General features: G+C 35.9%; 1 long non-coding RNA gene across 1 annotated transcript in view; it reads left to right on the top strand.

Annotated features, from left to right (window-relative positions):
* Window positions 1-17,624, top strand: part of LOC150106071 (uncharacterized) — a 63,045-nt gene that overhangs the window by 25,399 nt on the left and 20,022 nt on the right. The window contains exon 2 of the long non-coding RNA XR_016548464.1: window positions 8,935-9,038. This is a non-coding gene — a long non-coding RNA (uncharacterized LOC150106071). The remainder of the gene's footprint in view (window positions 1-8,934; window positions 9,039-17,624) is intronic.

Raw genomic sequence — 17,624 nt, 5'->3', positions numbered from 1 at the left:
TGATGTCATTGGTTGATAAGAAGATGACGTCATTGTGGGAGTGACGTCATGAGATTGGAATGTTTGGAATTTCCCTGGGGCATATGTGTGTGACGTCACGTTGTTTGTTTTGTTCGCGTATGGAATTATGGGTGATGATTAGAGATAAGGAATCTTGTCGTGATTGGTGGTGCACTTCTGACAAGATCAAGATCAAGGTAAGATAAGGAATCGTGACTTGGGTGTGTGTTGTTATGAGATGTAGATAAGCGACGTCATTTTTTAGTTGTAAATAAGTGACGTTATTGTTTTGAATGGAAATGAAGATATATTAGAGATAAGAAATCTTGTGATTGGTGGGACACTTCTAACAATATCAAGATAAGATAAGGAATCGTGACGTGATTGTTTGTTGATATCAGATGAAGATAAGTGACGTCATTTGTTAGTTATAAATAAGTGACGTTGTTGTTTGGAATGGAAAGGGTGATATTAGTGGATAAGAGTCGTGCCGTGATTGGTGGGACACTTCTGACAAGATCAAGATCAAGATAAGATAAGGAATCGTGACGTGCATATTTGTTTTTATAGAGTTTGGAATGTTTGAAATTTCGCTGGGGCCCTCGTCTGTCAGGGACATCACGTGGTGTTTTTGGTTCGCTTAATCATTGTGGGTGATATTTAGAGATTCTTCTATATTCATATTCTAATTCTAATTCATATTCTATTCATAATTCATCCGAATATTTTGTGTTCCTTTGTTTTTGCTCAACCTGATTATTATCCGTTACGAAAAAAACATTTCAGTCAATTACCATTGAAATTCGTTCTGACATCGGTGAGTTGTTCCACTTTCGTGCCGACAAGACAATAGTTATATTACAATTCCGACAAGCGAAGCATGACTGATTATCTCAGATATTACACAATGCAGGCAGGTGGGCCTCAAATGTTTACGGGGTCGCCAATACAGCGTGGGTACGGATTAGGTAGCATTTTTAGAAGTGCCTTCTCCTTTCTAAGTCCACTTTTAAAACCTGCAGCTCAATTTGTCGGGTCGTCAAGCCTTAAAAGCCCGTCAGCATATGATAGGAGATGTATTGGAAGGGGTACCTGTACGTCGAGCCTTTATAAACAGAGCATCAGAAGCTGGGAAAACCATTGCTGAAATGGTTCGGAGTCGATTACTTCAGAGAGGTCAAGGAAGCAAGAAGAAAAAACGAATACTAAAAAGCGCAAGCGAGATGACATCTTTTGCTGCGGATATGATGTCAGAGTTAGATCTTTTTCCCACCCCCTCGTGTGAACATGTATGTGGAAAAAAGTTCTTATGTCACTGTCAGTGCTGGATATCAACCAATATACAGCACTGACAGTGGAGGTCCTGTGGAATTTTGCATATCAGGTACATCTGAAGAATACATGGATTTGGGAAAATCATACCTACGCGTTCGTGTGCGCATCACTGACAATGATAATAAACCGAAGATTCTTCAGTTGGTGTTGTAAATAATTTTTTCCATTCCCTGTTCAGTCAAATTGTCTTTTTTCTCCAAGATAAACTAGTGAATGTGGCATCAGACACGTATCCTTATAGGACTTATATTGAAAACCTACCAAATTATGACAGAGATGCTAAAAACAGTCAGCTGACAAATGAACTATTTGTTAAAGATGATGTGGCTAATGTTAATGATATGTTTACCAAAGGTAAATGTGGGATGCATAGACGACAAGCTAGAATTAACCAATCGAAAAGTGTCGAGATGCTTGGGCGAATACATGCTGACATCAAGCATCAAGACCGGTACTTCATCAACAACGTTACTGTTCGTGTTCGTATGGTTCGCGGTTCTCCCGAATTTTGTTTACTGACTGCAAATGCTGATTCTAAGGCTAAAGTGCAAATTAAAGAGGCTACACTTTTGGTCCGCAAAGTCAAAATAAATCCATAGATTCAACTGGCTCACCTGTCTCTGTTAGACAAGTCAAACATGGTATATCTCATCAATCGTGTGCAAGTGTCTTATTTTTCGATTCCCAAGGATATGTCAGATGCCACACGAGACAATCTGCATCTAGGTGAAATACCACCTAGATTAATTATTGGACTGGTCGCTAGTGATGGATTTAATGGCACTTTAAACAGAAATCCATTTAATTTTCATCATTTCAATCTGAATTTTCTTGTAGTGACAGCTGACGGTATTCAGTATCCCTCACAACCTTTGACTTCGAACTTCAAAGAAAGGCATTACAGCAGATGTTACATGTCACTGTTCACATCACTAGGCAAATGGAACAGAGACTGCGGTAATGACATTTCTTATGAAGAATACGTAAAGGGAAACGTTCTCTATGGATTTGACTTATTGCCAGATCAAAATTCCGTTGTCCCCCCATGTCAGCCTGTTAAGAAGAGGAAGTGTGCGACTCGAAGTTAAATTTGCTCAACCACTTCCTGAAAACATCACAGTGGTTCTTTATGCAGAATTTGAGTGTACGTTATCCGTAACAAAGGATTGTTCTGTGTTACTGGACTATGAACACTGAACAATTAGTAAGCATACTAGAGTTAGAACCCACCACGAGAAAAGTGGGTTTAGGAGTTTGTTCTCGTGATGAATTGCCACAACACCCAATCAGAAAACAACAGTCGATGTTGATAGTGAACACAGATCCGACCTGGTTGCTAGGACAACATTGGCAAGCTATCTATATTAAAGAAACACACGGTGATTTTTTCGATAGCTTCGGTCGTCCACCCGAAAACGATATTGCTAACTTTCTGAATATCAATACTAATAAATGGCATTATAATTCTGTAGCTCGACTAGCTAAGGAATCTGTCGCGTGTGGTTTGCACTGTGTGTATATTTTTTAATATCGAGATGTCGTGGTCTTTCTATGCAAAATATTATTAACAAATGTTATTCTAAGGATTTGTGGTTAAATGATATTGTAGTAACTAATGCTGTTACAGATCATTTACTGAAAATAAAAATTAATTTTAAAAAATTGTTTTTTTCACTTACCATTTTTTCCACACCAGTTTCTTATTCCCCGCAGCTTTCGGGGAGATAAAGAGATGAATTTGGCACTTCATCGAGCTCTCTTGCGGTGAGGGATTGGAGCGGAACCATGTTCCTCTCTGGGACAGGCTGACGTTGATGGTTGATGGGAATAGTTCTGGATATTCGGTTTGTTCAGTGAATGTTCTGGATGTGGCAGTATAAGTTGCTCTTGCTCTCCTGTGTGAGCCAATTGGTTTTTCAAACCTAAATACTTTTGCAGAACATTTAAATATGCTTTTCCTTTTTCATCTGCATGCTTATTTCTTATTTTTAAAATGGCACTCATTTCATCATCGAGTTCACGCTCCTCTGGTGAATGGAATAGTGTAAATTTTATAAACATATTCATTTTCTAATAAGTGAACTCAATAAAGGAACAATGATGCTGCCTAATAATGGGAACAGTGCTCCCCCGTGCTGTAAAACCAGTTTTCTTGTAGTAATGAAGGGAAGCGATTTGTTACTTAGTGCTCTTATAATTTTTTTTTCCTTCGTAGACGTGACTTCTAGTTGTTTTTTTAGTGATATTTCCATATAAATAATTTTTGCAGATTTCACAGAATGTGGTGATTTGGCTCGACGGGCAGTGTTTTTAAGCATCATATGCTTGTTTGGGAGAGGATTGAGATAAGTACTTGATGAGGTATTCACAGCGTTTGAGTCTATCAGTCATTCAGGGATAAATACTGTATTGGGTTCTTCTCCTGGCAAAATCCGTGACTTTAAGCGTAAAATATCAGGTGTTTCCTTTCTAAAGTCTAAAACTAAATATGAGTGGGGTTCGCGTGTTGCATCTTTATAAATCTGAACTAACACGTTCGTTTGTCCTGGAAATACTTGGGAAGCTAAATGAGAAAATTGCAAAGAGTCTCGGGGATTTTTAAAAGCAATAACATAATGGCTATTGAGAAAAATTGTACGAAAATGTGTTCCTTTACAGAATAAATTTTGTGTCAGTAGAATGACACTGAGGTTACGGTGATGTGAACCTTTTATGAAAACATCAGCTATTTCCGTGCTGTCTTTAGCCTGGTGTACCAAATATGGGTAATTTTCTCACATTAGAATCAAATTCAGGTAACTTCAAACCACTCACGCATTCTATGTCGGTAAATTTTTTAAATTTATCCTGATTTTCACGGTAACAATAAACGATTCGCTCCGGTGGTGGTTTGATTAGTTGATTAGAATGTTCTATGAGAGACAACATGAATGTTGTTTTTCCTGACTAAGTAACTCCCGAAATAATGCATGTAAATGGATGTATGAACATATCGAAAATGATAACATAATTAGACTGTGATTATTTTTATATAATCAGAGATCATGTAAAAACAAATAGATACTTGGTTTTAATATCAAAAAATCTCCCTATCAAGATTATTTTTTTTAATCACAGTCACCATGTAATCATGCCAAGACGAATTTTTCTTTTTAAATTCTAAGAAAGAAAAAAAAGCTACTGTGGAATAATAGTAACAATAACATTGTTGTGAAAACTGCACAAGAGAAGGGCGACACTGCAAATTATCGTGTTGGGAAACAATCATGAATTTTTACCTACCAGGTAGAATGTGGTTTAGTTTTCTGTCCCATAGATAGAATCTTTTGCTTATGGGGTATGTGAGTATAGGAATTATCCTTTATAATACCCATAGGGAAAAGTGCATGTGTCTGTTAACACTATGTACTTTGCAAAAGTGTATCCAAATCTTTTTGTTACAGAGGTCGTTTTGAGTTGACAGCTCCATTTGTCTCTATGGACAGAAAATGTCACAAGAATTTGGATGTTTAGTGGCTCACCCCTTACTGCTGCTATCATAAATTATAGATTAATATCAGTGGCAGCGAGAGAATTTAATGTAATGCCTTTGCATTTGGTCACAATCTTACACCTCTGCTTTCTGTAGGAATAAGATTTGGGGCCTGTGGTAACAAACTCAACTATAAAGTCACCGTTGAGTTCGTCACCTAGCTCCCCAAGGTAGTGACCAGTGGACGGCGAGTAATCGCCCGGTTTTTCACTAAAAATGACAGAATCAGTATCTTTGTATAAAAGCCGTCTTTGTAAAGGTTCCATGACCTCATATAACGTTATCCTACCATAGGCAGCTACAAATGAGGAGATGACAGCATTCCCTTTCCTATTTTCAGGCTCAGTGCCTTCAATAGGAGAGTAGGCAACCATCATCTGCTCTTCTGAAACTAACCTGGCATCTTGGATAACTTTGCTGTTATCTAAAAAAAAGTTCTACAAGGTCTTCATAAGAGGAAATCACCTGGGTCTGAGTTCTTAATTCTCATGCCAAGCCTTCCCCATAGAGAATTCAAAGAAAGCTTAGCAAGTGAATGTTTACCAGGGTTTTTACTAATGTGTTCACTATTTAACACAACACCGTCCCTTAGCAAAAACTCCTCCAGATAAGACTGTCGGTTTTGATGTTCAGGCCAACCAGATGCTTCCTGTTTCAGCTTCTTAAAGGTATCAATGTAGTGAGCAATAAAGTTTTCTTCCCCTTCAAAGTTTTGAGAAAAATGCCACACCTCGTAAAATTCTATAACTTTATAACCACGAGCACATGCTAAATCTAATTCTGGAGTGCATCAATAACCTGTAAAAGTTCGGTCCGTATGAGAGCACAATGAGGCCATTTCGGAAGCACACTTTCCACATAGGGGGAAAATTAACTGTTAATTTTTCGATAACTGTGAATAGGTAAAAAGAGATAGTAGGTGCTTCCACTTTTGCATGGCAAATACCAAAGTATACCTCAGGAGAATAGTCGAAATTATCGAGAATAACTTCGGGATGCCTCATAGAAAATACTTGGTATTTCATTACCCATGGATAAAGGCAATTATAGTCCATTTAGCGAATAACTTCCCCTTCTGACTGAATTTTGTGATATATTTTGTAGCAGTCGGTTCTGCCACCATGCAGATCACTGCAAGGTAAAATTGGATCTGAAATATTAAGAGCAGCAATAAAGTTTTTCAACGCTGTGTTTTCAGAATCTGTATTAAACTGACATTCCCAAATTGAGATCATATCGAATCCTTGGCTATGAAAATAGTTTTCACAATCCTTCGTTTGCTCAAAAAGGGTTATCATATTTGTATTTCTGCATAGCTGGTAAATATTTGCTCTATAGCAATTTTGAGACCCTTGGAAGAAGCAACTGTAATATTCATAAATTAAGCTTCCGCATTTCCCATCGACAAAATAAGGTCCGATGCGGGCTTCCCCCAACAGAACGTGCATGTTGTATGGTTATTTTGTTCTGGCCATTTCAGCCAAGCCAAAGCCTTTCGACTTTCCACGTTTGCCCCTATGTAACCCCGAGCAGGAAGTATGGCCAGTGTGTTAGGTTTCAAAACGTTTTGGAGAAATACTCTCAAACGTACTCCTGCAATTGTAATATCATGGAGAAAGGGATCAATCTGGGTGAGCTGTATGAAGAGAGTGCGAAAAGTGTTGCAACTGTCTCGCAAAACACGCACGTCATCTTTCGTATAAGCTAACAGTTCTGCTTTCAGACAGTATTCAGTGTCTAGCCGATTAGCGTACCAAGTCTCGAACTCTGTATGAGTTTCTTTGTTCATCATTCCGGCTGGAAATAAGATTTTTTGGGGATGACTCCACGATAATCCAGGGAATTGGATGTGTGAAACTTATGAGGAAAGAAACCCTTACGAACTTCTAGGAGATCTAATATGGCTGGCAGTTTCCTAAGAGCAACACTAATGTAGGAAAAACTGTCAAGAAATATGATGTTTAATGGGTCATAATACATAGCAAGTATCTTCGATCCATCAAATACTACACATGGTTGGAAATTGTTTGAAAAAAAATATTCCAAAATAAAGTACCCATCAAAACCATGAAAATTGTGTGCAATCACATGGACATTTTCGTATTTTGGTTTGGCAGTCCGAAGGATCCTCTCATCTTGTCCCTGTTTCAAGCTATTCTTGACAGAAAACAAATCATCTCAAAACTGACCCACACAGTTTTTACCCCAGAACTCGCGTTCGTGACTAACAAAAATCAGCTATACATAAGACTGGTACATGACGATAATTTTTAGCTATAGTCTCTTTGTCAAAAAAATCGTAGAAACTTGCTTATTGAAACCTCTGATTTTTGCAAAAAGCACATCTGTTTTGGGTGAATTAATGTGCAGTGACTGCAGAAATTTTCAGGTGGACAGACGTGGCTTTTATCTGTAGAGAAAGTAGTCAAACACTGTCCGCAACGATGGAATTTTGAACAAATATTTTGTATGTGCAAATTCAGGCATTCGTTGCCGTAGAAAAATCTATTGCATGACTCACACAAAAGAAGGTTCTGCACACTCTGATTGGAATTTGTGCAACAGCAGGTACACATATTTTGACATCTATGCATTTGCAATTTGATAGAAGAGCTGTATCTTCAAAAACAACTGGGGCAATAATAGCTATTCCCAAACAAAGCTGGCACACTAGGCACAAAATCATAATGAGACATACTGTATAAAAGACAGATCTGTTTACTTGCATTTGGCCCCTGAAACACCACAGAAAAATTATCATTTGCCAAAAAAATTACGATTTGGTATTCCGGAGTCAAATGCTTTTGAAAGAGACCTGCTTCTGGAATACCACAAGAAATGAGCGGAACCCCTGCAATTTTGTGGAGAGTTAAAGTCCTCTTTTTTTGTAACTTTTTACAATCTAACTGCACTTGTCTGTATGTTTGGGCATTATCAGCATGTGCAGAAAAACCCAGAACAAGTTCTCGGGCCATGCAAAAATTGTCTTTGTTGGTATTTTCCACAATAGCTTTTTTTATTTTCACAAATTCATCCAGGCTAAGCAGCGTTATTCTTTTTACACTGATTTTTCTACCACCACCACCACCATTGTTACTTATATTGATAAGTATGACATCTATAGAAAGATCATTTGCCAAAAGAAACTCACGTTTTGATTGGACGACAGCATAAAAAAGCATCAATTATCCTCTGGTTAGTTAGTTCAGAAAGCAACATGAATGGTAAATTAATGTTGCTTTCTAAACTGGGTGCACTAATGCCCAACCGAACGTGAGAAAAAGTTCCTAAACTCGATAAACGCTGAATAATCTCATTAAGCATATCTCGAAAAATTTCAAAAAACTCTGGTGGGAGGAGTTCAAGATCACGAAATGTAACTTGGTACTCCATTTGTTAAGTTTGATATTTTATAGAGAACTGTGACTGGCCCACCGAAACAGTATAAAAATCCCTGTAGAGTGAGGGGTCAATAGTAGAAGTAGAGACTTTAGTTTCACATCTAGAAACTGAATGTAAATTATATAAATTTTGGGGGGTTGCAACTTCCTCCAGCCACACCATCGATTGTTACATGAGGATTAACACCACGTCCTGTGCTTTGTTCATTTTCTCCAGCATTTTCTCCAGTCAAATCGACCTCTACAAAAATGGGGTGATGATTAAAAAATATTCCCATCACCATCAACAAAACGAATAACGGATGATCGCTATTAAAAAAAAATACTTTCTAGATTTCAGAAATATAGTTTAGAAATAAAAAATCATAAGGTGATTTTGCAATTCCGACACTACATCATAATGTTTTTACTAAGACTATTTTACTAAACATCACCCCTCAAACTTTTTCCCAAAAATTCTAACAAGCAAAAAAAATAAATAAATACAAAATGCCTTATGGACATTTCACTAAAATACAAAATAACCAATCATTTGGAAAAAAAAAATTCGCATTGAGAGATGGGAAATTACTGATCTCTGGCGGATATATTAGTCACCAAAAGACATGTGTTGTGAATATATGTTAGCCCCAGTAACTTATAATAAAAATTCAACTGCATTTTCAGACTTGTGTTGGTGTTCTGTGCTGTGGATATATGTTAAAAATCAACAATTTGGAATATTCAGAAAACCAAGATAGTACCAAGATGTTCCCATTCTGGAAAGAAATGTAAGTTAATTTTTTTTAACTTAAACATAACAATTGATAATTCCAATTTCAATAATCACTGCTCGTAATAAGTGTAATTTTGGTAAGTGTAATTCTAATACTGAATAGTTTTTATGCATTGGTAATATCTGTAAATTCCTATTTCTGCATATTGCATTGTAAGTAATATCTGTGAAATAAATATGTAAACTTAAAAGAACAAATAGTGTCGTTGATGTGTTATGTATGTTTAAGTAAGAACACTTTTGAATTCACCATGAATTCACAAACGATTTGTTTATTTATTTATTTATTGAACTTTAAGATCTTAATTTAGACAGATCAAAATATTCAGATGAATTATGTATAAAATATGAATTAGAATTAGAATATGAATATAGAAGAAAATATGGATGAGCTATGGGGAAAAAATTGTATCTTTGAGTGACATTAGAATATAATTAAATTATTCAGAAAACCACGAAACAGTGCCGCCATCACGACTCTACTGACCTCTAAGACTTCCCACCCTTTAACAGGAAAGAAATACCCCAAAATGTATAGGAAAATTAGTACAGCCATCTATAGACAACAAACGCAAAACATGACGAAAATGACAGATGTGTGTCACTCTGGGAAAATTCCAAGATATCTTATCTCAAAAATATCGCCCACAATTCCATAGCCAAACCAAAACACCATGACTGATATCACAGAGAGACATATGTTCCCCAGAAATTCCAAACACATAACATCACGATTCTTATTTCTAAATATCACTTACAATGCATTAAGCAAACCATAAACACCACGTGATGTCCCTGACAGACGAGGGCCCTAGCGAAATTCCAAACATTCCAAACTCTATAACAACACACATCCATGTCACGATTCCTTATCTTATCTTGATCTTGTCAGAAGTGTCCCACCAATCACGACACAATTCCTTATACACTAATATATCTACCTTTCCATTCAAAACAACAATGTCACTTATTTACAACTAACAAATGATGTCACTTATCTTCATCTGATAACAACAAGCATTCACGTCACGATTCCTTATCTTATCTTGATCTTGATCTAGTCAAAAGTGTCCCACCAATCATGACATGATTCCTTATCTCTAATACATCTTCCTTTCCATTCAAAACAACGTCACTTATTTACAACTAACAAATGACGTCACTTATCTACATCTCATAACAACACACACCCAAGTCACGATTCCTTATCTTATCTTGATCTTGTCAGAAGTGCACCACCAATCACGGCACGATTCCTTATCTCTAATCCTCACCCATAATTCGATACGTGAACAAAACAAACAACGTGACGTCACACACACATATGCCTCCAGGGAAATTCTAAACATTCCAATCTCGTGACGTCACGCCCACAATGACGTCATATTCTTATCAACCAATGAGGTCACGATTCCTTATCTTATCTTGATCTTGTTCAAACCGCCACCCATACTACTCATGTCCAATCCACTACACTTAGTAGCTCAGAGTGACTTTTATTTATGTATTTATTTTTTTACGAACTCCGCACAAGAAAGGCAGTTAGTCTATAGGATATTACTATTAGTTCTAAGTTATTATTATTATTCTAATTTTTACATAATCTAAAACTTTACTCTAAAGCCCAAAATGGATCTTTACAAACCACTTCACGCCTCCAGCAAGGAAGACGGTAATTTCTTGCTTAAATTTATTTATCTTCCATTAAAAAAGTAATCACAAACATCCATGCCCACGAATGAGTTCGAACCCCAGCTTGCTAGGGTTCGAAAGTGCATAAGCTAACCATTGGAAAGCGCATAAGCTAACCATTCGACTAACTTCACAATTATGTTTTCTAAACTAAATGGAAATACAAAAGACATCAAACAGTACCTCAAAGAGATTGTCATACATTTTTTCCACAAGCTTTTGCTCTCTGGATTCTTATCTGAGTACAGTTTTGAAGCCTCGGTTGTAAAACATTACAACTTTTGTCAACATAAACAATATGTTTGATAAAAGTATTTCGAGACCTTACTTGCCATGCAAATTTCGGATCCTACCACATGCAAATACCTCGTAGTGTATATCAGGAAGGCTTCCTAAAAACTATATCCGAACGGTTGCATTCCTAGACCACACGGCATTTCTGTTTTGTCTTTAACAAAACGATACTGATGATGTCCTCAGATTGCACTAGTAGTGTTTAGTTTCGGTTTTAAATGAAGTAACATTGCCAGTGTATCTGATCACGTTCTGTTAGAAGGCCAGATGCAACTGACATGCATTAACACAACAGTTGTACGGCTGAAGTTAATTTTCCTGTTGAGGTTTTTCACACATATTTTATTATTTCAATATAATGATGAATTTCAAATCATGTTTAATAAACTATATGATTTAAGATACAATTTAAAAATATCACAAGTTTAAAACGAATGATTCTCATTATATTAAAATTATTATCTTGTATATTAAACTATTTTAAAAACGCACACTTTTTTGTCGAAAATTGTAATATTTGCTCTTTCCATTCATTATATTGCTTAATGATTGTGAATAAATATGGCAATGGATGAGTTCAATTTTGGTACTAGCACTGACGAGCAGCACGAAGCAGACACTTAATTAGGATTTCTGGAGTGTGTATGGATGTGTGATTTAAATCCACCCATGGATGTACTTCGCTGATAAATAATTTATATGAAGAATGAAAAAGGACAAAAAAAATAAATAAATCCCTAAATCATTTCTTGTGTTGAGGATTGTAGTTTTGGCTCATGTCGGATTCTGTGATCTTCAAAAGTGAAAATCTTGTCTCTTTCATAAGGCTTCACTTCTTTTGCTTCCACCCGGTTGATACAGCCATTAAAATATCGCTGCTTTTTTTTTTTCAAGTGGTTGCACTATCAGAAATGAGAAAAAAGTACTGTCGTAGCTTTATCTAGTAGGATAGTGTCATTAAAAATCCTACAAATATTAACACAGAACAAATCAAATCGGCTGTTGATCTACAGTATATCTCTCTCTCTGTGTCTGTCTCTTAGTAAATGAATCGGCATTCCCTATTCATCGCAAGAAAATGTCTTATTTTTAAGAGATGCCTATATCTAATTTTTGACAGCATTTTTTTAAAAAAAAGTTAAGTTTTTTAATTTTTTTTAATTAAAAAAAGTGTTCATGTTCTCCATAAAGACATGTTTCAGATATATTGACCTGCAAACACAATCATATTTGCTAATATTATTTAATGGCATCTCCTTGGAATCAGGAATGGAATCATCGTAGGACACTCAAATCCAATCATACTTTTCCTTGAATCCATTCACATTCAGAGAACTCAAACCAATTCTGGCAATCCATTCCACTCACTCGTCATCCCTACGCAAAAAATCTAGTCGGCACACCCTACTAACTTCATTCTTATACAACTTCCAAGGATGGTCTACCTAGTTCTCTGTCTATTTTACATATATTGAAAAATTTCGCTTGCATCAAGTTCATAAAACCTTTTTAATATTTTAAATAAACATTTATTGCGTTCTCTCTTTTCCGCCTAACAACTCAACATTGTAACCCACAAACCTTCAACTCGTCCTATTAGAGAGTGAGGATTCCACAGACTTGTCACCATCTTTATCACTCGTCTGAATCTTTTCGACCACCTCCTGGTCCCTAAAAACTCAGGTGACCAACTATGTGCGCAGTAGACAAGATGAAGATGTGGCCGAATCATAGTCTTATAAAGAGGAATAACGTCTTTATATTTACCTGATAGATGTTTTTGCATCCAAATAATCCTTTGAGCTATTTTACCAATAGCTCAAAGGATTCTTTGTCCACTATTATCTCTAAGTCCCTAGCCTCATCAATTTCTGCAATCCAATACCACCAATATGATACACTATATTATATGCAAACTTTTCAACGAAGTGGATATCCTGCAGGATGATATCTACATCAGCTTTATTTATTACTCTTGTCAGTTTTGCATCACCAGCAAAAAACTGAATATCCCCTCTCAAATCTTTCCCTATGTCATTGATATACAAATTAAAGAGTAGTGGCTCTAGTGCCGAACCCTGAGGTACACCACTAGTCACGATCATTGTAGATTCAATTCCAAAATATACTACTCGATTGTGTCTGTCTGTCAGCCACCCCGCTATCCATGCTGCTAGCTTCATATCAGTTCCCATTTGCTCCAGCTTTCGTAATAGTTTTCTATGTGATATTCTGTCAAAGCCTGGGCAAAATCGAACAGTTTCATGGTGTAGCCATTACCTTTATCCAATTCTGTGTCGCGTTACTATAAAATATTAATAAGTTACTAAGACAGGAGCTACTCTTTACAAAGCCAAGCTGCCCATTATAGAGTAACGCATCCCTATTCACCCATTGTGTATTTTAGGTTTGACCAAATTTTCCAATACTTTAACAGCCACTCCTGATATATTAATTGGTTCTGTAGTTTTCTACCTCTGTCTGGCGGCCACCTTTATACAATGGTACTATCTTACTCTCTTTCCACTCTCTTGGAACCCTGTTAGAGCTTAGACATAGACTTAACAACTTCGTCATAAGAAATAACAATTCTCTTGCACATTCATGTAGTACATGGTCTGATATGCCATCCAGTCCCGCTGTTATGTTCACATTCATGTTTTCATATTTTAATATGCATTTCTGTAACATCAGCAACTGTCATATCTCCATCTGTATGATACACCTTTGCAAATTGATCACTAAGTAACTCAACTATTTCTTTCTATATCTTTTGGTTCAGTCCTTCCTACCTTGAGCATTGTTTAAAGTCAAATTTTCTCGTATTTATTACATAACGAAATTTGGCTAATTTTCTCTCATGGGCCGGTTTTGCCTACCTTACCTTAGTAGTCATGCTGTTTGCTTGCACTTTGTACTGCGTATGAGTATGCTGATCAAGTTTTTCTTAATATTCCTCCACAATGTTTTGTTTTTTGCAGCTCTTGCTTTATATGTCTACTGAATCACTTAATTGCAACTTGGTCCTACTGACCTTAGGTATGCAGTCCGGTACTGCTACCCTTATGACATTCTTTCCTTGTAGCTTCTCAAGCCATGGCACTGTTCCAAGATGACTCCTGAGTCTCTCATAATAACCAGTCTTAGAGTTGAACATAAATTCTTCTTGACAGAGAACGCTACATGTTTGGAAACTTCCCAGAAGACTGCATGGTCACTCTCCCCAGTTATAGGTAGCGAGTCTATCTTGCTTATGGGTAATTCTTTTGATGATTTTATCAGATTTCACACCCTCAAGCCTCTTGTCTCGTTTATAACATGTTTTTTCATGTAACTATCCCTTGATAATTGTATACATTCCACTTCCATCCTCCTTTCCTCCCTCCAGTCGATGTCCCCATAGTTATATTCTCCCATAATAATTGTTCAGGGATACACTCATTGTGCTAATCTGCCAATACATGACATCTACACCTTCTTGTGAATCCCTAGCTTACAGCAGCACCCAACAACTTATTTTGTCCTATTTGCCTCTACCCAAAGCCTCAAATGAATCATCTCCCTCAGACCTAAAATTCTCTTTTATTTCTAATTTTGTCTGTTGTAATTCTTCAGCTATCATCAGTGATACCCCCCTTCTTGTTCTGTTCTCTTTAGTCTCCCTGAAAATACAAAATACCCTTTGCATTGTATACCTTCTATTCTATATCACTTTACATTTTCAGTCAACCAGATCTCAGTGATGACTATAATTTTTGGCCACGCTGAGCTTACCGATGCTAGGAACTCTTCACCCTGATTCCTGATACTTCCTGCCTTCTTCTACATGCATTTCAACATCTCTTTGTATCCATGGTTAACCTCATGCAATGTCATTGACAACCCATTTAAATTGGAGACCTGTGAAATCCCTTTCGGTGTTGCATCATCATTACTGTACACATGCTCATTTTTCACAGAGAGTGGCACATGCTTCATTCCATTCTCCCTAGTTTCCCTGGTTTTGCACTACCAGTATCTCTCCAAACATCTAACTCCAAAACTATTTAAGTGGTTCGTCGTGCATATATAAGTCTTTTCGTTCATTAAATTCACTCAATGCATCAATAAACTGCACATCATTTTACTCTTCGTTTTTGCTTCCTCTAACAACAACGCTTTCATATCTTCTCTCATCGCATTATTTAAATTAAGGGGATATTAAATCCCACATTTTTTTAAAACCGAATAAGAAACTCAAAGATTGGAATCAAAGTTTCATGCATTAAGTTCTCTCATTGCATATTCCTCACCTTTCAAATAATTTGTGCTTGCCGAAACAGTTAACTCGTTCGCTGATTTCTTCTATCTGTATATATCTGTCACTAACATCCTGTATCATCGCAACTAGAAAACATGCTTTCGTAACTTTCTCATTAAGTAAACGTAAAAGTAATTTTCTAACCAGAAGTAAAATATAAAGAGATGCACCAGGAGCATCAGGCGAACGATGATACTTAACAAACTTGTGGTATGTTCTAATTTTACTTAACCCTAGTGTACTCTGTTGCATTTCTGTACACATCCGAGCAACAGCCTCTACCCTTCTCCGCCACTTCGAAACGTAATCTAAACGCTCCGAGGGTCGACAAGCCTGACACTACAATCTTATCTGACGAATGTTGGCAGCGCCATCTACATGCATACGTAATTTCAAAAGTAGTTCCTCTATAAAGTATCATTCTGAAATCAAAAGCAAACGTACCAAGTCACAAGCGTGACGACCTTGACATCATCATGTTGACAACAACTGTGAGTAGCGCCATCTATAAAGAAACATCATTCCTACAGGTATATCCAATGAACGCCTTCAATAAGTCGACGTCATTTCGAAACCAAAAGCTATCCTACCAGTCAACACGTGCTAATCCTAAAACAGATATGAGCTTAACAGTTGAGAGTAGCACCATCTATAAGTAAACGTCATTTCAAAAGGATTGCAACTGAACGCCCTCTATAATTCAACGTCATTTCGAAACCAAATCTACCTATCTAGTTAGAGCAGAGATTTTCAACCTTTTTCATAATATTATAATATGGCAAACCTCGAATAATTATTAAAATTCTGCAGCACACTAAAAATATATTCTTTTAATTTTTTTGACGATCTGGTAAAAACTAGGCATACTTTTCATTGATTTACATACAGAAGATATTAATAATAGTAATTACTTATCCTTTTTGGGAGCTTCAAAGGAATAAATGCGCAAATTGCTACAATATTTCTTTCAATTAATTTGTTTTCTCAAATCTCGCGACACGCCGGTTGAAAATCACTGATTTTGAGCTTAGTACCAGTAAAAGACGTGCTAATTCTGAAACGAATATGACCTCACAGATGTGAGAAGTGTCATCTATAAGTAAACGTCATTTTTCAAACGGTTTGCCAGTGTATAACGCCCTCTATAATTCAACGTTATTTCGAATCCAAAACCTAACCTAGCAAGAAACACGTGATAATCCTGAAACCAATCTGCTCACAAAAAATTTCATTAGCGCCATCTACACGTAAATGGCAGTACGGAATCAACACTAACATAATGATGTCTCAAATAGCTCTTAGTTTCAACAACTGTATTCGGTAGCTTTTACGGATTATCAGCGCCATCTATTAGATTCACGAATACATTGAAGCAAAAAAGAAATATAAATAAAGAAAACGTTTCATTGCGTTAAGAAGAAAAACTGCCTCCATAATTAACTTGACTCTTTATATATATATATATATATATATATATATATATATATATATATATATATATATATATATATATATATATATATATATATATGTGGCGATCAGCTTTTACTCGGTTGTTATACATTTGAATAAAATAGATTTAATGACTCCAAGACCGAGATAACATATAAAGATTTTAATGATAAATACTACTAGTTTCGGCATATCAGGTATTTATAAAGGAAAGGAATACTAATAAACATTGAATTATTTAAACAAACTGGAAATTACAGGTACAAATTGCCTCACATAATCGATACATAAAAACATTGTATTTTTCAAGTTGTTCCAACTTTAAAAATACAACGAAATTATGCCGAAACTAGTAGTATTTATCATTAAAATCTTTATATGTTATCTCGGTCTTGGAGTCATTAAATCTATTTTTTTCAAATATATATATATATATATATATATATATATTAAAAAATAACTAATTGAATTATCTAATAAACACCAAGAATTCCTAGAAAAACAGCAAAAAATGGGTACAAATATTTACATTAACGTAAGTATTAGAGAAATCGTTACAATAATAAACCTCTTTGCATGTTCTTTATTTATTTAGCTGAAGTTAAAATATTTTGGCTACTAAACCACTTTACCCAGCCTAAAACCAGGCTCGAGTTTGCGATATGTACACGGACTTCATTCTGAAACAGTACATATCGCAAACTAGAGCCTGTTTTTAGGCTGAGTAAAGTGGTTTAACATCCTTTGTTGCCAGATGTATCAATATTTTGGCTACATTAAAAATAAGAAAAATGCTAAAACAAATTACGAATTCATTGTAAGCATATACGCATTATTGCAGTT

The sequence above is a fragment of the Typopeltis vanoorti genome, chromosome 6 (assembly GCF_054136105.1).
Source record: "Typopeltis vanoorti isolate ZY-2024b chromosome 6, IOZ_Tvanoo_1.0, whole genome shotgun sequence".
Taxonomy (NCBI): Eukaryota; Metazoa; Arthropoda; class Arachnida; order Uropygi; family Thelyphonidae; genus Typopeltis; species Typopeltis vanoorti.
This window is presented reverse-complemented; position numbering and strand designations above follow the sequence as displayed.